The following is a 22,642-nucleotide window of genomic DNA, read 5'->3' as shown; positions in this document are numbered from 1 at the left end:
ACTGCATGCATATGTTGGGCCCAGGGTAGTTCTGTCAGGCCACTGGAACAGGGATCCAATCACCGACCCAGTACTGTGCACAGTGATATTGAGTAACAAATCCCAAGGTTCAAACAAAGTCAGCGTCAAAGTTCAGGCAGAGATCAAAACATCCAGAGAAATCCAAAAACCAGAATGGGGAAACAGGCAGAGTCAATATTCAGACAGACAGAGTACAAATACAAATGCTGGAAAGGCTCAGGAAAACTCACTGGCACAATCTGGCAACAAACAGGTGAAAACACAGGACTGAAATACACAGAGCAATATACAGAGAGGCAGATGATAGGTGGAGCACAATTAGATTAGATTCGACTTTATTTTCATTGTGCCGAGTACAGATACAAAGCCAATGAAATGCATTTAGCATCTGAGCAGAAATGCAAAGAATAGTGTTATTTACAAAATAACTGCAAATAAAAAAGCGCTACAGCACACAGATATAAAAGTACTGAGACAGTACAATACGGATGCAATACTGCTTAGCGCTGTGATGAGAGGTTCAGCAGTGTCACAGCCTCAGGGAAGAGGTTCTTCCTGTGCCTGCTGGTGTGGGAGCGGAGGCTCCTGTAACGCCTACTGGATGGGAGGAGAGTAAAAAGTCCATGGTTAGGGTGAGATGCATCCTTGATAATGCTTTTTGCCATGCCCAGGCAGCGTTTATGGTAGATGTTCTCAATGGTGGGCAATTGGGTGCTGATAATCCGCTGGGCAGTTTTCACCACATGCTGGAGTGCTCTGCGGTCTGATACGGGACAATTGCCATACCACACTGAGATGCAGTTGGTGAGTATGCTCTCAATGGTACAGTGGTAAAAGTCCGTCAGTATCCTGGGACAGAGGTGAGCTTTCTTGATGCTCCTCAGGAAATAAAAGCGCTGTTGCACCTTTTTGATCAGGATGGAGGAGTTCAGGGACCAGGTGAGATCCTCGGAAATGTGGACACCAAGGAATTTGAAGCTTGATACATGCTCCACTACAGTTCCGTTGATGTAGATGGGGACATGAGTGTGACTCCTGGTGTGCCTGAAGTCCACAATGATCTCCTTGGTCTTCTGGGTGTTAAGGGCCAGATTGTTGTTGGCACACCATGCAGCCAGGTGCTGAACCTCATCCCTGTAGGCCGTCTCATCATCCCCTCTGATCAGACCAACCACCGTGGTGTCGTCTGCGAACTTGATTATGGAGTTAGAACCATGTACAGGAACGCAGTCATAGATGAAAAGGGAGTACAGAAGAGGGCTCAGCACACAGCCTTGAGGCACGCCAGTGTTCAGGCTGAGAGAGGAGGAGGAGATGTTGTCTAACTTAACTGACTGGGGTCTGTTAGTCAGAAAGTCCAATGAGACACAGGTGGCAGCAATACAGGTAATAATGAGAAACAGATGAGAGACGGAGTACTCAGTAATACAGGGGCCGGAGTAGAGCAGGAGTAGGAACAGGAGCACATGGCAATATAAAACCACAGGCTGACAGCTAGGGGGAAAAACACAAAAAGACAAGAGTTCAGCTGGAGGTACTGACAAGTTCTCAGAGATATTGACACCCAGAAACTTGAAGCTGCTCACCCTTTCTACCGTTGACTCTTTGACGAGAACTGCGGTGTTTACTTCCATTCTCCCCGTCCGCAATCGATTGCTTGATCTTACTGATGTTATGTGCAAGGCTGTTGTTGCAACAACAGTCAACCAAACAACCTATCTCATGCCTGTACCTTTCTTTGTCACGGTCTGTGATTCTGTCAACAATAGCTGTATCATTGGCAAATTTATAGATCACTCTTGGCTCAAGAACCAAATGGTTGTAGGGAAGTAGATGTTCTTGAACCTGGTGGTGTGGAACTTCAGGTGTCTATACCTCCTGCCCGATGATAGCTGTAAAGAGATGACATGGCTCAGATTATAAGGATTATATTAGATGCTTTCTTGAGGTGCCACCATCTGTAGATGCTATCAATGGTGGGAAGGGATATATCGGTGATGTACTGGGATAAGTCCACTACTCTCGGTTCCTTCTTAATTTCCTGCACATTTTAAATGCTATACCAGCCTTACTGCAACCAGTCTGGATTCTTTCAATAGCATATCTATTGACGTTTGTTGGAGCATTCAACGACAAGCCAACCTCCTGAACTTGCTAAGAAAAAAAAGATGCTTGGGTCTTTTCTTTAAGATTGAATCTACAGTATGTGGTGGATCCAGAATAGGTCATCCATTCTGTTAATACCCAGGAACCTAAAGTGCTGAAACTCTCCACTACTGACCCCCAATGTAGACTGACAGATATTCACTCTCTCTCACCTTCCTAAAGTCAACAATCAATTCTTTAGTTTTGCTGATGTTGAGTGAAAGCTGGTTTTCAGAGCACTACTCAACCTGGGGACCTATTTCACTCCAGTAAGCTGAGACATCACTGTTGGCCAGAAGGAACTAGAGTCTACAAATTAGTGGATTTGGATAAATCAAGGACAGGGGGAGCAGACAATCCAATTGTCTCTGTTCCCCTCCCCCATTTTGTGAACTCCGAACTGATTCTTCCTCTGGGATTATCTAATCAGAGCAATTGAATCTGGACACAAGGAGCTTCATGTAATGACCTGCTAAACCCAAGACCATTCTCAGACAAGTAGTTTTTTTATTACGTAAAGTGCCAGACCTACCAAAGAAGCAATCTGTAATCTTATTAGACTCAGTGTGTCGGTTGCCTAGTTAAATTGCAACAGTCAAAGTTGAAAGACACAAATACACAGGCGGGGGGAGAAACAGAACTGTGTTGGTTGTAGCCCTAGACTACAGCTGGTAAGAAGTTAATGCAGGTAGGTCCGGTGACTTCGAGCCAATGGGCTGGAGATCCATCAGTTCAACTGATGAGGAGCACTATGGTGATAACTCTCCAGCAGACAGAGACGAACCATCACTGATGAGGATGACCCCATGGACACGTGGAGATCGGGGCCACAAGGAACACCTGACCAGCATTGATTCCTTGCCCAGGTTATACCTTTTCTCGTCTTTGACTGTTCATGGAGGGTCAGGGACTTCTAGTGGCTGTGCACACAGGTAGTTAGTTTAAGAACCCACGTGCTTTTTTTGCTTGACACAATAAAGGTCACTTGTGAGGTAAATACAGATTCTCTCGGTGTCTCTCTGATCATTGTTACAAGGGATGATTCTTATAATACCACCATCTATGATTTGTCCAAACACACTAATGTCATCAGCATGTTGAGAACAGCATTGGAACTAAGCTTAGCCACACATTCGTAAGAAGAATAGAGCAGGGGGCTATGCGTGCAGCCTTAAGGTCCGTCTGTGTTGATGTTCAGTAAGGAAAAGATGTTAACCATCTTTTGGTAAAGTTGGCACCTATGTACAATGCTCCTATAGTTGACATTTTCTGGATTGACCATGGCACCATATATTTCACTTCTTTTGTTTTTTACATTTGTTTTACATCTTGAATGTGTTTCTGTAACTTTTGGAGCCTGTGATTTGCAGTTTGGAGATTGGTTGGGTGTTTCAGTGCTCTACAGTCTCTGAGAGGATTCCAGGAGACAGAGGCAGCATGCACAAACCTCATGGTGAGAAGGCTACAGGACAGGGCGTGAGCTGATGTTCGACTCTATTTTGCTGACTAAAGCTTTCATTGTTCACTGATTAAAGCGATGAGGGAGATTGAAACATCCAGGCAAATGCAGAAGGTGAGCACCGGTTGCCTGCCTGATCGCTGGGATCACTTTGCTGTTAAAGAGGGGAGACTGCCTTTTGATTGCTGGTGGGATTGCTCTACTGCCAGAGAGGGGAGACTGCCTTTTTATCACTGGTGGATCACTCTGCTACTAGAGAGTGGAGACAACCTTTTGACCACTGGTGGAGTTGCTCTGCCGCTAGAGAGGGGAGAGCCTGTTGCTGTGCTCAGAGAATGTTACCCAGGTTTTCTATGTTTTGGATATAGACTTGGATTATGAACTGTTTTTCAGTCTTACAGTTTTTTATATTCTGTGTTTTTTACCCAATCTTTCTCATTTTTTGTGTGTGTGGGGGAAAAGGATTAGAGGGTTGATGTGTCTGCTCCATTTTTGGGTGTTTTTTGTGCAGGGAGGGGGGATTTTGGTGTTAATGATTGTGCTGCCTTTTTTCCTTTCTTGGTTTCATGGCTATCTGGAGAAGAAGAATTTCAGAGTTGTATACTTTGATAATATATATGAACCTTTAATCCTCAGAACCTTTGTTACCCGTCCTCACTGATTGAGGTCTGCCAATGACGAAGTCAGGTATTCAGTTACTGAGGGAGGTTCAGAGGCCTAGGTCTTAAAGCTTGATGGTGAGTTTGGATGAGACGATTGTGTTGTACATCAGGCTGTGGGTGATGAACAACAGGCTGACATCTGAGTTCCTGTTGTTCAGGTGGTCCAGAGCAGAATGAAAAGCCAGAGAAATCGTATCAGCTGTTGACCTTTTGTGACAGCCATCAAATTGAAGCAGATGTAGGTAATCTCTGAGGCAGGAGTTGCTTTGTACCAGAACCAAACCACTTAATTACGCTTGATGTAAGAGCCACCAAATTGTTGTCATTATGGCAAGTCATCACGTTCTTCTTGGGCACCAGAACAGTAGATACATTTTTGAAGCAGATAGGAAGCTCAGACTGTAGAAGTGTAAGGCTGAATAGAGCCATAAATAGTCCAGCTAGTTGGTCTGCACAGATCTTTAGTTCTTAGCCAAGTATCCCATATGGACCAGGAACCTTTTGTACGTTCACTTTCTTGAAGGATGCCCAGAAGTCAGCCTTGGAGACTGAAATTACGTGATCATCTAGTGGTGTTGGGACTTGTATGGGTTTGCCATTGTATTTTTTATCAAGACATGAAAGAAAGGCATTGAGCTCATCAAGGAGTGATAAGTTGTTGCCACCTATGCTTCCTGATTTCACCTTGTAGGAAGTTATATTTTGTAAGCCCAGTCATTACTGTTGAACATTCACCTGTGATTGCAGTTTAGTGTGAAATTACCTTTTTGTGCTCACGATGGTCTTCTGGATATCATACCTGGACTTCTTATATAACTCAGGGTTGTCAGTCCTAAACATCTCAGAGCTCACCCTCAGCAGATTACAAATTTCCTTGTTCACCCAGGGCTTCTGGTTGGAAATGACTCACAATGTTTTTGTGGGTACGCACTCATTAATGCAAGTCTTTACGTCCTCATGAAGTCAGTGAATACTGTGGTATATTCATTTAGGTCCATTGACTTTAGCTCACTGAAAGCAGTGACACAGTTGTATACAAGAGTAAAGAAGGTATTTGGAATGCTTGCCTACATAGTCCAAGGCACTAAGTTTAAAAGAGGGGATGTCATTTTGCTGCTGTGCAAACATTGATTAGACTGTACTTAGGTATTGTGAACATTTCTGTTGCTGCATTTCAAGAAGGATTTGGTAGCAATAAAGAGAGTGCAGAAGAAATTCACCTGGATATTGCCTGGAATAGAGGCCTGTAGTTATAAGGGGAGGTTGGATATGTTAAGTTTATTTTCCCTGGAATGTAGGAGGTTGAGGGTCGACTTAATAAAGGTTTATAAACTTATGCAGTGCATAGATAGTTTTGATAATTACAATGTTTTCCCAAGGTAGGGGAGTCCTGAACCAGCTGGAGCAGGTTTAAGGTGAGAGGGGATACATTGAAAGGAAATCTGAGAAGTAAGTTTCTCACGCAGAGGATGGCGCATATCTGGAATGAGCTGCCAGAGGAAGTGATGGAGGCAGATACAATTGCAATGCTTAAGAAGACATTTAGGCAAGTACTTAGATAGGAAGGGTGTAATTGGATTGATGTAGAGTGGGCATCATGTTACTGATGAATAAGGTGGACCAAGAGTGCTGTATATTTCCATGATTCTATGTTATTTCAACTAGCCACAAGTCCAAATGATGTTCAGAATCTAAGCTGCTTTCGGGAACAGAGAAGAATTAGGCAAGTGATTTAACTCACAACATAGCTTGGCCAATATCAAAGGCAAGAAGTATTTATTTCAGCATACGCAACAGGGGATCTAGAAGGAGATTTTTCGTACCTTGGTCAGTTGTGGGCAACATTGATTGGATGCGGGCATAAAGACATTAAAGTCACCAGAATGCTCTGTAAAGGAAAGGGTTTGCTCTTGACTGGAGGGCCACTGGCTATATTGTATTATCTGTACTGTAACCAGCACTTTTACATCTGTTTCTTCAGTATCTGAAGACTTTCATCTTTAGCAGTATAATAAATTACAGGTTGCTGTCATGGCTCTGCACTAGACAAGCCTTCCATCATATTAAGTCTGTCCAACTCTTCCTGTGGCTTATAGAATAAAAATGTCCTAATTAAGATGTCAGCAAACTGTATCTGCTTTCTTGTCTGATAGACAATTCATATTATTTATATCTTGTCTCATTACGATCCTTTGTAGTTTTTCAGAGTGTTGCCAAATGCTCTCTCCAAGATAACTTCAAAGGATTAACAATCTGTCTATGTAGTCACTAATCTGCCATAAAGATGTTGAAGGAATTGCTGAATTATAGTCCCTACCACTTAAGACACCCACGTTTCAATAAGACCATAAGGTGCTCTGTGTAATTGATTGAGAGGATGGCAAGGTAGTTATAATGTCAGCATCCAGCTCTGTTCCCACTGTTCCAGTATCTCCAGATGGATGCTCATCTCTTCCACTGAATGGAAGATGACTGACATCTTATAGACCTCTATTTTTTTGATGACCGAGACATACAATGCCTTGATCCAAAGAATGACAGACAGCACTTTCAGAAGCTGGCACTTGACATCTCTTCTTTTTATCAGTTACTTTCCAAACCGATTGATTCTGTTCAGACAAGCTGGCCATACCAGCACCAGCATCTACTGCACCCAAGGTGCCTATCAGGGAACACAGATCTAGAAAATCCGGAGATGGTCCAACCAGACACTATCTGGTTCATCTGGAGCAAAGTAGGAATAGTAGTATAAATAGTAGTTAACTTTTCAGAATTTAAATAAATGTAGTCACTTAATCTTCAGTAGTTCTTCCCCTCCTAAAAGTATAATAATGCAGCCTCTGCAATGTCAGCCTTGCCTTGCATTTGGATTCACAAATTTGATCCCCTGGAGGGCTCATATGTGAGAAATGTCAGCTAATCCAACACCTCAAGAACAAGGTGGCTGAACTTGAGGAGGAGGTATCTAACCTGTGATGCTGTAGAGAATTGCCAGATGGCTCCAGAAATCCTTTAGGGAGATAGTGTACACCTCAAGACAGCCATGGGTTGGGAATCCAGACCAGAAGGAAAGAGACGGGTGGGTGACCCATAGGAAAGAAACACAGGGTAAGAGGTGCACACTGTCCAGGGGCATCAACCCCAGAATTGGAAGTGTCCAACCATTTTGAACATCCAGCAATGCTTGATGATGACCATGAAACCTCTGAGGTGGTAGGTAAGACAGAAGCCCACAGGACCCTCTCTAATCCTAAACTTAAACCCCATAAAATAGTAGTTATAGTAGGGGCCTCAATTATCCAGGGGGGTTGAGAATCAGGTGTGAACTGAAAAGGAGTCTCATGGTGTGTTGCCTACCAGGAGCACAACAGGGAGACCTCCCTGGATGAGTAGATAAGCTCCTGGCCAGAGCTGGGGTGGATCCAGTAGTCATTGCCCACATTGGAACAAATGACACAGGGAAGGGCAGGCTGTCAGTTCCGCAAGACAAATTTAAAGCGTTAGTTGGGAAGCAGAGGGACAGAACTGACAAGATTGTCTTCCTCGGCAGTTCTGCCTATGCTATGCGCCAATCCAGGTAACATGGAGGAGATTAGAAGATTTAGTGTATGGCTCAAATCATGGTGTAGTTTTAAGGGGCATAGGTTTATGGTTCATTGGGTCATCTTTTGGGACAGATGGAACCTATATCACTGGGATGTGTTGCATTTAAACCAGAGGGACACTAATGTACTGGGCAGGCATTGAGTCAGTTGAGGAGCAATGGGATCAACTTAAAGTAGTAATACATGCAGTGCAGGAAATGTCTGGAGAAGCCAAAATAAAATCCAATAGATTAGCTACATGGATGAATAAAAATATACACTATATATATAAAATTATTGAAGTAAAGACAGCCACATAAGGAAAACAGAAAAAGTTGTAATGATGTTAACTGTAGGGCATATGAAAATGTGAGAGCTATAGTCAAGACGGAAATTCACATTGCGAAAAGGCAGGTTGGGAAGGATATTGCTGATATTGACCCTAAGGGACTTTTTTCAATACTTTATTAATATAAGAAAAGTCAAGGAGGAAGTTAAGTGTATTCAGAATACTAGCAGGGTGTTAAGTTATGCAGAGAAGGGCATAGTGGAAACTCTTAACCCATATTTTGCTGAAGTATTCACCAGCAAAGATGTTTGCAATATGCCAGTAGGTGAAGAGAAAATTAAGGTTGTTTTAAGTGACTTGGAGATCTTAGAAAGTGACAAGGCTGTAAGTTAACAAATCTTCAGGCCCAGACAACATATATTCAAGGGTATTTAAAGAGGTCTGTAGTCATATATACAAAGCCCTAACATGCATTTTTCTAGAAGTTATTGAAGACTGGTGAAATCCCTAAGGACTGGAAATGAGCTAACCTTATCCCAGTATATAAGAGTACAAGCACTGACCCTGGTAACTATGGCCCAGTACACTTAATGTGTGTCATAGGCAAGATAATGGAAACAATAATAAAGAATGAGGTGGAAAATTACCTGATAAGAACAGACATGTTAGCAGAAAGCCAGCATGGGTTCAGAAAGAGGAAATCATGTTTTACTAATATGCTGGACTTCCATGAAGAGGTACCTAACATTTATGATAACAATAGAGCGATTCATATCACTTAGATGGACATTCAGAAAGTTTTTGACAAGTACCCCATGAGCAGTTAATAATCAAATTACAGGAGGTAGGGATTCAGGATAAGGTGTGTGAATGGTTGCAGAATTTGCTCAAAAGCAGAAAACAATGAGTTATGGTGAGGGGATCATTTTCACACCTAGAAGTTAAAAGTGGGGTTCTGTAGGGATCAGTTTTGGGGCCATTGCTGTTCTAATGTACATTATTGATTTGGAAAAGCACATAAGAAATAGACTAGTTATGTTTGCCAATGACACAAAATTAGGGCAACAGGCTGAAAACATTCAGGCAACAGAATCAACACAGTTAGATCTAAACAAAATCCAGATGTGGGCAGATAAATGGCAGATGAATTTTAATGTAAGTAAGTGTAAAGTATTACATATAGGAAGTTGAAATATTAGATATAAGTATACAATGAGGGGAGCCGACTGGTGGCGTAGTGGCATCAGCACCAGACTTTGGAGCGAAGGCTCCCGAGTTCAAATCCAGCCAGCTCCCTTGCACGCTTTCCATCCGTGCTGGGTTGAGCATCGAGCTAGCAACTCGGCCTTGTAAAAATAAGAAAGCCTGCTAAAAAACGCTGTCATGACGGCGTCCCGATAACTCCACTCGGAGTTAAGGGCTTCTTCTTCTATACAGTGGGCGGGGGGTGGGGGGGGTGCGTGAGGCTTGAGTTAGAAAGTTCACTGTATGAAAAGGATTTTGGCGTCCTGGTAGACTCATCATTATCAACATCTAGACAATGCACAGAGGCGATGAAGGCAGCTAATAGAATGTTGGGCTATATAATGCACTCAATAGAATTCAGGTCTAGAGACATTCTTGTTAAGCTGTCCAATGCATTTGTGAGGCCACTCCTTGAGTACTGTGTACAATTCAGGTCTCCGTATTGTGTGAAAGATGTGAAGGCACTGGAGAGAGTTCAGAGAAGGGCGACTAGACTCATTCCAGATCTGCAAGGTACAAGCTATGAAGAAAGATCCTTTATTAAAATCCTTTAGCCTAAGTAGACATAGAATGAGAGAAGACATGATAGAAGTGTTCAAAATCATTAAGGATGTCTGTAAGGTGGGTCCATAAGAACATAAGAAATAAGGGCAGGAGTTGGCCATCTGGCCCCTTGAACCTGCTCCACCATTCAATAGGATCATGGCTGATCTGGGCATGGACTCATCTCCCCCTGCTTGCCTTTTCCCCATAGCCCTTAATTTCCCTACTGAGCAAAACTCTTTCCAATCTTGTCTTAAATATATTTACTGAGGTAGGCTCTACTGCTCCACTGGGCAGAGAATTCCACAGATTCACCACTCTCCTGGAAAAAGCAGTTCCTCTTCATCTCCATTCTAAATCTACTCCCCTGAATCTTGAGTCTATGTCCCCTAGTTCTAGTCTCACCTACCAAATGAAAAAACTTTGCTGCCTTTATCTTTTCTATCCCTTTCACAATTTTAGATTCTTCTATAACGTTCCTCTTATTCTTCTGAATTCCAATGAGTACAGTCCCAGGTGGCTCAATCTCTCCTCATAGTATAACCCCCTCATCTCCGGAATCAACCTGGTGAACCTCCTCTGCACCACCTCCAAAGCCAGTACTTCCTTCCTCAAGTAAGGAGAACAGAACTACACACAGTATTCCAGGTGTAGCCTCAGCAGTACCCTGTACAGTTGCAGCATAACCTCCCTGCTCTTGAGTTTAATTTCTCTAGCAATGAAGGCCAACATTCCATTTGCCTTCTTGATAGCTGCTGCACCTGCAAACCAACCTTTTGTGATTCATGTACAAGCACTTCCAAGTCCCTCTGCACAGCAGCATGCAGTAATCTTTTACCATTTAAATAATAATCTGCTCTTTAATTTTTCCTTCCAAAGTGGATGACCTCATATCTACCAGCATTGTATTCCATCTGCCAGACCCTTGCCCACTCACTTAAACTATCTATATCTCTCTGCAGACTCTCCATATCTTCCGCACAATTTGCTTTTCCACTCAATTTAGTATCATCAGCAAACTTAAATCACTACAGTCAGTCCCCTGTAGTGTATATCGTGAACAGTTGTGGGCTCAGTACCGACCCCTGCAGTACACCACTGACCACTGATTGCCAACCAGAGTAACATCAATGTATCCTAACTCTCTGCTCTATTACAGAACCAATCCTTTATCCATGTTAATACATCACCTCCAACTCTATTCATCCTTATCTTATGGATAAGTCTTATATGCGGCATCTTATCGAACGCCTTCTGGAAATCCTAGTAAGTAACATCCATCTGTTCTCCTCTATCTATTGCAGTCATTATATCCTCAAAGAACTCGAGTAAGTTTGACAAGCAGGACCTGCCTTTGCTGAATCCTTGTTGCGTATGCCTGATGGACCCATTTCCTTCCAGATGCTTCTCCATTTCTTCCTTAACACTAGCTTCAAGCATTTTCCCAACTACAGATGTTAAACTAACTGGCCTATAGTTACCTGCCCTTTTCCCCATGTCCTTTTTTGAACAGTGGCTTGACATTCGTCATCTTCCAATCCACTGGGACCTACCCAGAGTCCAGAGAATTTTGGTAAATTATCACCAAAACCTCTACTATAACTTCTACCATTTCTTTCCGTACCCTGGGATGCATTCCATCAGGACCAAGGGACTTATCTATCTTCAGACGGAAGCAGTAGCCAGCTGCTACTTCAAAATTAATCCATCAAGGACACAGCGCCGAAGCTGGAGAATGGTTAAGGGGAGATTTCAGACTTACATCAGGAAGCATTTCCTTACACAGCAAGTTGTGGACAAATGGAACAAACTACCTAGCTGCGTAGTTGAGAGAGGTACCTCAGAGAGTTCCAAATCTGAACTAGATAGTTATTTCTACACACTATGTGAATAGGAATTAAGCAATTTTGTTGGGCCAAATAGCCTGTTCTTGTCAAAAACTTTCCAATGATTGTACAGTTAGTCAGGAAAGATCAAATACATGACATTGACTCCAACAGATGTTTTACTATCGTTTGCAGGAACGCATGCTAAAAAGCAGCAGCTAGATAAAAAACGGCGGGGTGGGGGCTGGGGGCTAGGGGCAGCGCGAAATAAAAAGTCACAACTAAGACACACTGACAGGCTGCCTGATGCCAGGTTGCCCCATAAGGTAACAAACTGAATAAACATAATGAGGGACACAGTGAAGTACATAAAAATTCCAACATTTTGAATAACATTTACCTGTCATGATCAAGTGATACGTGCCCATTATAACAGTAAAAGGCACACGTAAAATTTGTCCTGGAACTGCCCTAACCCATTTTCAGTGGTAGCTGCTCTATTGCTGGCCACTGAGATGAATTTTATGAGTTGTAAACACATGAGCACCAGTGAAGTTATTCTGACCTTTTGGCAAAATAATGCAAGTTGTTTTGCCTTTAAAACTGGTGGAAGAATACAATTCTGATAGTAACTAGCACTGTGTCAGAGAGTGCAAGTAAGCATGGTCATTTAATTCCAAAGTGGCTGCAGATAAGGTGGAGTGAGGTCCTCTATATGAGTGGTCCAAGAGTGATCCAGTCACACAGTGAATCACTAGTGAATGCACACACACAATCCACCTTCGTACTTCCCACTTTGACCTTATATCTCAATCTCTATGATTTACGAGCTGCAGATGGTGTAAGCATATACACCTTACCTTCTCCCTTCACCATAGCCCTGATCTTTCAGCTGGTTAAGACACATCTCTAAAGAGTTTGCCAAATCATTATGCAATCTGTTTCACTAAACAGGAGCCTCATGTGGCTACTATTAAGATAGGGAGGCAGAAGCCAATGTAGAAATGGAAATGGTGGAGGGACATTGATGAAGATTATGGATCTTTATAGGAGACCCATATACCTCATAGCGTAAATTGTTAATAAAAGAAAGCACAGGCACAGTTCATAGAAAGAACCATCACCTGTCAACCAAGGTAGGTGGAGGGGTGGAGACACATCTCTACCAAAGGAGGAATAAGGTGCTCCTTCCCTCTGCTAGCCTGCTGGTCACCTTGGGCAAGGTATAGCACCTGTTTAGTCCCGATCAGTGTCATGTGAAACCATGGGATGAGCAGCTGGTTATGCGACCACTGATGCCAGGCAGACAACCTCTGAAGAGTATTGATAATGGCTCGGGTTACCATCTTATAAAGTCACTGCCAAAAGAAGGCCACAGCAAACCACTTCTGTAGAAAGATTTGTGAAGATCATCACATGGATAGAGAAAAGAGTAAGAACAATAGTATGAAGGGGTTCTTCCCCACAGCAAGATTAAAGACAGACAGAATACCATGTTCAGCTATGCCATATGACATGGCACATAATAATAATGATGTCCACAAGGGAAAAATGAGGCATATTGAAGTAAGAGATCTATTAGCTATGGATACTTGTCAAGCTTCATTGACTGGCATTTGGCTACAAGTCATCATATAATCTCAACACTATTCTGCGAGATGTGGTCTCTATAATGAACTTATGTCAATTTCAAAGGTTTCAGATGTACAATGTAATGTCAGAGAAATGTCAGTCATAGTTATACTTTATTAATCCCAGGGGAAATTGGTTTTTGTTACAGTTGCTCCATAAATAATAAATAGTAATAGAACCATAAATAGTAATATGTAAGTTATGCCAGTAAGGTATGAAATAAGTCCAGGACCAGCCTATTGGCTCAGGATGTCTGACCCTTCAAAGGGAGGAGTTGTAAAGTTTGATGGCCACAGGCAGGGATGACTTCCTATGGCGCTCAGTGCTGCATCTTGGTGGAATGAGTCTTTGGCTGAATGTACTCCTGTGCCCACCCAGTACATTATGTAGTGGATGGGAGACATTGACCAAGATGGCATGCAACTTAGGCAGCATCCTATTTTCAGACACCACCGTGAAAAAGTCCAGTTCCATCCCCACAACATCACTGGCCTTACGAATAAGTTTGTTGATTCTGTTGGTGTCTGCCACCCTCAGCCTGCTGCCCCAGCACACAACAGCAAACATGATAGCACTGGCCACCACAGACTTGTAAAACATCCTCAGCATCATAATGTATACAATATACATCCTGAAATGCATTTTCTTTACAACCATCCACGAAAACAGAGTGCCCCCAAAGAATGAATGACAGTTAAATGTTAGAACCCCAAAGTCCCCCCCACCAGCAGCTCCCCTCCCTCCTGTGCATAAGCAGCAGCAAGCAACAATCCTCCTCCCCCCAGCAGCAAAAAAAAAATCAGCACCCGTCACCGAGCACTCAAGCGTGAGCAAAGCAACAACAAAGACACAGACTTGCAGTTACCCCAAAGACTGCATTGTTCACCCAGCATTCGACATACCAGACGACCACATCTGCACCAGGTGCGTCGAGCTGCAGCTGCTTAGAGACCACGTTAGGGAACTGGACCTGCAGCTCGATGACCTTCGTCTGGTCAGGGAGAGTGAGGAGGTGATAGAGAGAAGCTATAGGCAGGTAGTCGCCTCAGGACCCCAGGAGACTGAGAAGTGGGTAACAGTCAGGAGAGGGAAGGACAAGAGGCAGATACTAGAGAGTACCCCAGTGGCTGTCCCCCTTAACAATAAGTACTCCTGTTTGAGTACTGTTGGGGGAGACAGCCACCTGGGGAAAGCAACAGTGGCCACACCTCTGGCACAGAGTCTGGCCCTGTGGCTCAGAAGGGTAGGGAAATGAAGAGGATGGCGGCAATGATAGGGGACTTTATAGTTAGGGGGTCAGATAGGTGATTCTGTGGATGCAGGAAAGAAATGCGGATGGTAGTTTGCCTCTCAGGTGCCAGGGCCATGATGTTTCTGATTGTGTCCATGGTATCTTGAAGTGGGAAGTAGAACAGACAGAGGTCATGCTACATAGTGGTACCAACGACATAGGTAGGAAAAGGGAGGACGTCCTGAAAACAGACTACAAGGAGTTAGGAAAGAAGTTGAGAAGCAGGGCCTCAAAGGTAGTAATCTCGGGATTACTGCCTGTGTCATGTGACAGTGAGTACAGGAATAGAATGAGGTGAATGATAAATGTGTGGCTGAGGGATTGGAGCAGGGGGCAGGATTTCAGATCTCTGGATCATTGGGACCTCTTCTGGAGCAGGTGTGACCTGTGCAAAAAGGACAGGTTGCACTTGAATCCGAGGGGGACCAATATCCTGGCGGGGAGGTTTGCCAAGGCTGTTGGGGAGGGTTTAAACTAGAATGGCTGGGGGGTGGGAACTAAACTGAAGTGACAGAGGAAAGGGAGGTTGGCTCACAAATAGAGAAAGCTTGCAGACGGTGTGACAGGGAGGATAGGCAGGTGATGGAGAAGGGACGCGTTCAGACCTATGGTTTGAGATGTGTCTATTTTAATGCGAGGAGTGTTATGAATAAAGCAGATGAGCTCAGAGCGTGGATCAGCACTTGGAGCTATGATGTTGTGGCCATTAGAGACTTAGATGGTGCAGGGGCAGGAATGGCTACTTCAAGTGCCAGGCTTTAGATATTTCAGAAAGGACAGGGAGGGAGGGAAGCAAAAGAGGTGGGGGTGTGCAACTGTTGATCAGAGAGTGTCACAGCTGCAGAAAAGGAGAAAGTCATGGAGGGGCTGTCTATGGAGTCTGTGGGTAGAAGTTAGGAACACGAAGGAGTCAATAGCTATACTGGGTGATTTTTTTTATAGCCCACCCAATAGTAACAGGGACATAGAGGAGCAGAAAGGGAGACAGATGCTGAAAAGGAGTAGTAATAACAGGGTTGTTGTGGTGGGAGATTTTAATTTCCCAAATATTGATTGACATCTCCCTAGAGTGAGGGGTTTGGATGGGACGGAGTTTGTAAGACATGTTCAGGAAGGTTTCTTGACACAATATGTAGATAAGCCTACAAGGGAAGAGGCTGTACTTGATCTGGTTTTGGAAAATGAACCTGGTCAGGTGTCAGGTCTCTCAGTGGGAGAGCATTTTGGAGATAGTGATCACAATTGTATCTCCTTTACCATAGCATTGCAGAGGGATAGGAACAGACAAGTTAGGGAAACATTTAACTGGAATAAGGGGAAATATGAGGCTATCGGGCAGGAACCTGGAAGCATAAATTGAAAACAGATGTTCTCAGGGAAACGTACAGAAGAAATGTGGCAAATGTTTAGGGAATATTTGCGTGGGGCTCTGAGTAGGCACGTTCCAATGAGACATGAAAAGGATGGTAGGGTACAGGAACCGCAGTGTACAAAGCCTGTTGTAAATCTAGTCAAGAAGAAAAGAAGAGCTTATGAAAGGTTCAAAAAAAGTAGGTAGTGATAGGAATCTAGAAGATTATAAGGCTAGCGGGAAGGAGCTGAAAAATGAAATAAAGAGAGCCAGAAGGGGCATGAGAAGGCCTTGGCGGACAGGATTAAGGAAAACCCCAAGGCATTCTACAAGTAAATGAAGAGCAAGAGGATAAGACGTGAGAGAATAGGACCAATCAAGTGTAAAAGTGGAAAAGTGTGTATGGAACTGGAGGAAATAACAGGGGTACTTAATGAATACTTTGCTTCAGTATTCACTACAGAAAAGGATCTTGGCGATTGTAGGGATAACCTGCAGCAGACTGAAAAGCTTGAGCACCTCGATATTAAGGTAGAGGATGTGCTGGAGCTTTTGGAAAGCATCAAGTTGGATAAGTCACTGGGACAGGACAGGATGTACCCCAGGCTACTGTGGGAAGCGAGGGAGGAGATTGCTGAGCCTCTGGCAATGATCTTTGCATCATCAATGGGGACAGGAGAGGTTCCGGAGGATTGGAGGGTTGCGGATGTAGTTCCCTTATTCAAGAAAGGGAGTAGGGATAGCCCAGGAAATTATAGGCCCGAGTCTTACTTCAGTGGTTGGTAAGTTGATGAAGATGATCCTGAGAGGCAGGATTTATGAACATTTGGAGAGGCATCATATGATTAGGAATAGTCAGCATGGCTTTGTCAAAGGCAGGTTGTGCCTTACGAGCCTGATTGAATTTTTTTGAGGATGTGACTAAACACGTTGATGTAGGTAGAGGCGTAGATGTAGTGTATATGGATTTTAGCAAGGCATTTGAAAAGGCCTATTGAGAAAGTAAGAAGGCATGGGATCCAAGGGGTCTTTGCTTTGTGGATCCAGAACTGGCTAGCCCACAGAAGGCAAAGAGTGGTTGTAGACAGTTCATATTCTGCATGGAGGCCGGTGACCAGTGGTGTGCCTCAGGGATCTGATCTGGGACCCTACTGTGATTTTTATAAATGACCTGGATGAAGTGGAAGGATGGGTTAGTAAATTTGCTGATGACACAAAGGTTGGAGGTGTTGTGGATAGTGTGGAGGGCTGCCAGAGGTTACAGTGGGACACTGATAGGATGCAAAACTGGGCTGAGAAGTGGCAGATGGAGTTCAACCCAGATAAGTGTGAGGTGGTTCATTTTAGTGGGTTAAATATTGCATTAATGGTAAGACTCTTAGCAGTGTGGAGGATCAGAGGGATCTTAGGGTCCAGGTCCATAGGATACTCAAAGCAGCTGCATAGGTTGACTCTGTGGTTAAGAAGACATACAGTGCATTGGCCTTCATCAATCGTGGGATTGAGTTTAAGAGCCGAGAGGTAATGTTGCAGCTATATAGGACCCTGGTCAGACCCCACTTGATGTACTGTGCTCAGTTCTGGTCGCCTCACTACAGGAAGGATGTGGACACCATTGAAAGGGTGCAGAGGAGATTTACAAGGATGTTGCCTGGATTGGGGAGCATGCCTCATTAGGTTGAGTGAACTGGGCCTTTTCACCTTGGAGCGACAGAGGATGAGAGGTGACCTGATAGAGGTGTACAAGATAATGAGAGGCATTGATTGTGTGGATAGTCAGAGGCTTTTCCCCAGGGCTGAAATGGCGAGCATGAGAGGGCAGTTTTAAGGTGCTTGGAAGTAGGTACAGAGGTAGGTCAGGGGTAAGTTTTTTTTATATATAAAAACGCAGAGAGTGGTCAATGTGTGGATTGAGCTGCCAATGGTGGTGGTGGAGGCAAAAACAATAGGGTCTTTTACAGACTCCAGGTTGGCTACATGGAGCTTAGAAAAATAGAGGGCTATGGGTAAAGCCTAGGTAGTTCTAAGGTAGTGGCATGCTTGACACAGCTTTGTGGGCCAAAGAGCCTGTATTGTGCTGTAGGTTTTCTATGTTTATTTGTGTCTATAACACAGGTACTCACTCCCTCTAATAAAGGAGAAAGAGGTGTCTCCATTTTCCCAGCAAGTGGGGAGACATAACAAACAACACTGGTTTACTATGTAAAAAGGCTGCCATGTCGCTTTTTTCAAGCTCTGTTACCAAAGATCTCAACGTCAGCAAGACAAAGGAATTGGTTGTTGACTTCAGAAGGAGTAGCGGACCGCAAGACTCAATTTACATCGGTGGTGGTGCGCAAGTGGAACAGGTCAAAAGCTTTAAGTTCCTCGTGGTCAATATCACAAATGAGCTGACTTGGTCCAACCAAGCAGAGTTCACTGCCAAGGCAGCCCACCAGTGACTTTACTTCCTGAGAAAACTAAAGAAATTTGGCCTGTCTCCTAAAACCCTCACTAATTTTTATAGATGCACTGTAGAAAGCATTCTTCTAGGGTGCATCACGACCTGGTATGGAAGTTGTCCTGTCCAAGACCAGAAGAAGCTGCAGAAGATCGTGAACATGACACAGCACATCACACAAACCAATCTTCCATCCTTGGACTCACTTTACACCGCACGCTGTCGGAGCAGTACTGCCAGGATAATCAAGGAAACAACCCACCCAGCCAACACACTTTTCATCCCTCTTCCCTCCGGGAGAAGGCTCAGGATCTTGAAGACTCGTACGGCCAGATTTGGGAACAGCTTCTTTCCAACTGTGATAAGACTGCTGAACAGATCCTGACCCAGATCTAGGCCGTACCCTCTAAATATCCGGACAAGCCTCTCAGTTTCTTTTGCACTACCTTATTTTCCATTTTTCTATTTTATATTTATGATTTATAATTTAAATTTTTAATATTTACTAATTGTCATTATCTTTAATATTTTTAATATTTAATATTTGTAATCCAGGGAGTGGGAAGCACAGAATCAAATATTGCTGTGATGATTGTACATAGAAACATAGTAAATAGGTGGAGTAAGCCATTTGGCCCTTCGAGCCTGCACTGCCATTCAGTATGATCATGGCTGATCATCCAACTCAGAACCCTGTGCCAGCCTTCCCTCCATACCCCCGATCCCTTTAGCCACAAGGGCCATATCTAATTATCTCTTAAATATAGTCAATGAACTGGCCTCAACTGTTTCCTGTGGCAGAGAATTCCAGATTCACCACTCTGTGTGAAGAAGTTTTTCCTAATCTCGGTCCCAAAAGGCTCCCCCTTTATCCTCAAACTGTGACCCCTCATTCTGGACTTCCCCAACATTGGGAACAATCTTTAGGATTTTATACGTTTCAATAAGATCCCCCTCAACCTTCTAAACTCCAATGAGTATAAGCCTAGTCGATCCAGTCTTTCATCATATGAAAGTCCTGCCATCCCAGGAATCAATCTGGTGAACCTTCTTTGTACTCCCTCTATGGCAAGGATGTCTTTCCTCAGATTAGGGGGACCAAAACTGCACACAATACTCCAGGTGTGGTCTCACCAAGGCCTTGTACAACTGCAGTAGTACCTCCCTGCTCCTGTACTTGAATCTTCTTGCTATAAATGCCAGCATACCATTCGCCTTTTTCACTGCTTGCTGTACCTGCATGCCCACTTTCAATGACTGGTGTATAATGACACCTAGGTCTCGTTGCACCTCCCCTTTTCCTAATCGGCCACCATTCAGATAATAATCTGTTTTCCTGTTTTTGCCACCAAAGTAGATAACTTCACATTTATCCACATTAAATTGCACCTGCCATGAATTTGCCCACTCACCTAATCTATCCAAGTCACCCTGCATCCTCTTAGCATCCTCCTCACAGCTAACACTGCCACCCAGCTTCGTGTCATCCGCAATCTTGGAGGTGCTGCGTTTAATTCCCTCATCCAAGTCATTAATGTATATTGTAAACAACTGGGGTCCCAGCACTGAGCCTTGCAGTACCCCACTAGTCAATGCCTGCCATTCTGAAAAGGTCCCGTTTATTCCCACTCTTTGCTTCCTGTCTGCCAACCAATTCTCTATCCACATCAATACCTTACCCCCAATACCATGTGCTTTAAGTTTGCACACTAATCTCCTGTGTGGGACCTTGTCAAAAGCCTTTTGAAAATCCAAATATACCACATCCACTGGTTCTCCCCTATCCACTCTACTAGTTACATCCTCAAAAAATTCTATGAGATTCGTCAGACATGATTTTCCTTTCACAAATCCATGCTGACTTTGTCCGATGATTTCACCGCTTTCCAAATGTGCTGTTATCACATCTTTGATAACTGACTCTAGCAGTTTCCCCACCACCAATGTTAGGCTAACCAGTCTATAATTCCCTGGTTTCTCTCTCCCTCCTTTTTTAAAAAGTGGGGTTACATTAGCCACCCTCCAATCCTCAGGAACTAGTCCAGAATCTAAATAGTTTTGAAAAATTATCACTAATGCATCCACTATTTCTTGGGCTACTTCCTTAAGCACTCTGGGATGCAGACCATCTGGCCCTGGGGATTTATCTGCCTTTAATCCCTTCAATTTACCTAACACCACTTCCCTACTAACATGTATTTCCCTCAGTTCCTCCATCTCACTGGACCCTCTGTCCCCTACTATTTCCAGAAGATTATTTATGTCCTCCTTAGTGAAGACAGAACCAAAGTAAACATTCAATTGGTCTGCCATGTCCTTGCTCCCCATAATCAATTCACCTGTTTCTATCTGTAGGGGACCTACATTTGCCTTAACCAATCTTTTTCTTTTCACATATCTATAAAAGCTTTTACAGTCAGTTTTTATGTTCCCTGCCAGTTTTCTCTCAATCTTTTTTCCCCTTCCTAATTAAGCCCTTTGTCCTCCTCTGCTGAACTCTGAATTTCTCCCAGTCCTCAGGTGAGCCACTTTTTCTGGCTAATTTGTATGCTTCTTTGGAATTGATACTATCCCTAATTTCCCTTGTCAGCCATGGGTGCACTACCTTCCTTGATTTACTCTTTTGCCAAACTGGGATGAACAATTGTTGTAGTTCATCCATGTGATCTTTAAATGCTTGCCATTGCATATCCACCGTCAATCCTTTAAGTGTCATTTGCCAGTCTATCTTAGCTAATTCACGTCTCATACCTTCAAAGTTACCCTTCTTTAAGTTCAGAACTGAATTAACTATGTCACTCTCCATCTTAATGAAGAATTCCACCATATTATGGTCACTCTTGCCCAAGGGGCCTCTCACGGCAAGATTGCTAATTAACCCTTCCTCATTGCTCAATACCCAGTCTAGAATAGCCTGCTCTCTAGTTGGTTCCTCGACATGTTGGTTCAAAAAACCATCCACATACATTCCAAGAAATCCTCTTCCTCAGCACCCTTACCAATTTGGTTCATCCAATCTACATGTAGATTGAAGTCACCCATTATAACTGCTGTTCCTTTATTGCACACATTTCTAATTTCCTGTTCAATACCATCCCCAACCTCACTACTCCTGTTAGGTGGCCTGTACACAACTCCCACGAGCATATTCTGCCCCTTAGTGTTATGCAGCTCTACCCATATCGATTTCACATCCTCCCGGCTTATGTCCTTCCTTTCTATTGTGTTAATCTCCTCTCTAACCAGCAACGCCACCCCACCTCCTTTTCTTTCATGTCTATCCCTCCTGAATATTGAATATCCCTGAATGTTGAGCTCCCATCCTTGGTCACCCTGGAACCATGTCTCTGTGATCCCAATTATATCATATTCATTAATAACAATCTGCACTTTTAATTCATCCACCTTGTTACGAATGCTCCTTGCATTGACACACAAAGCCTTCAGGCTTGCTTTTACAACTCTCTTAGCCCTTATACAATTATGTTGAAAAGTGGCCCTTTTTGATGCTTGCCCAGTATATGTGGTACGTTCTAGTATCAATTGTTTGGCGACAATAAAGTCTAAAGTATAAAGTATTTTGAGTCTCTGGGCACACAGCTATAGATATTCCGACACCCCCGATGACACACAGGTCTCCTGCCTTGACACTGACCTTCGATCTGACCGTCTTCAGAGCCCCAAGACCCTAGGCCTCCAAAACTGAGCTGAACTCTTAGGCCGAGCCCTTGGCGTACTGAACAATGACCGGTTATGAAACCCCGAGAGCAGGCCCCATTCCTGCAAAGAACCGTAGTCAGCGTGTAACTTCAGGTCAGGGTCTTCAAAAGAACCCTGAAAGGGAAAAATAAAGATATCAAAGATGGATATAGAGCTGTTTCCGAAGATTCAAACAAATGATCAATTTTAATTTGATCGGCACTACCTTGACACTATCATCTTCTTGGAAGTAATTATTAAGTTCCAAAACCTTTGCCTCGCTACCGCTGTACAACTGGATCTGTGATCTCCTCACTTCCAGACCTCAATAAGTATGGACTGCCAACAATATCTCCTCTACAATCATCAGTAAAGGGGCACCCCAAGGCTGTATGCTAGCCCCTGCTCTACTCGCTTTGTGTGGTTAAGTACAGCTCCAATGACATATTTAAGTT

Source organism: Mobula birostris, chromosome 24 (genome assembly GCF_030028105.1).
Source record: "Mobula birostris isolate sMobBir1 chromosome 24, sMobBir1.hap1, whole genome shotgun sequence".
NCBI classification, from domain to species: Eukaryota; Metazoa; Chordata; class Chondrichthyes; order Myliobatiformes; family Myliobatidae; genus Mobula; species Mobula birostris.
Note: the sequence above shows the minus strand (reverse complement) of the source record.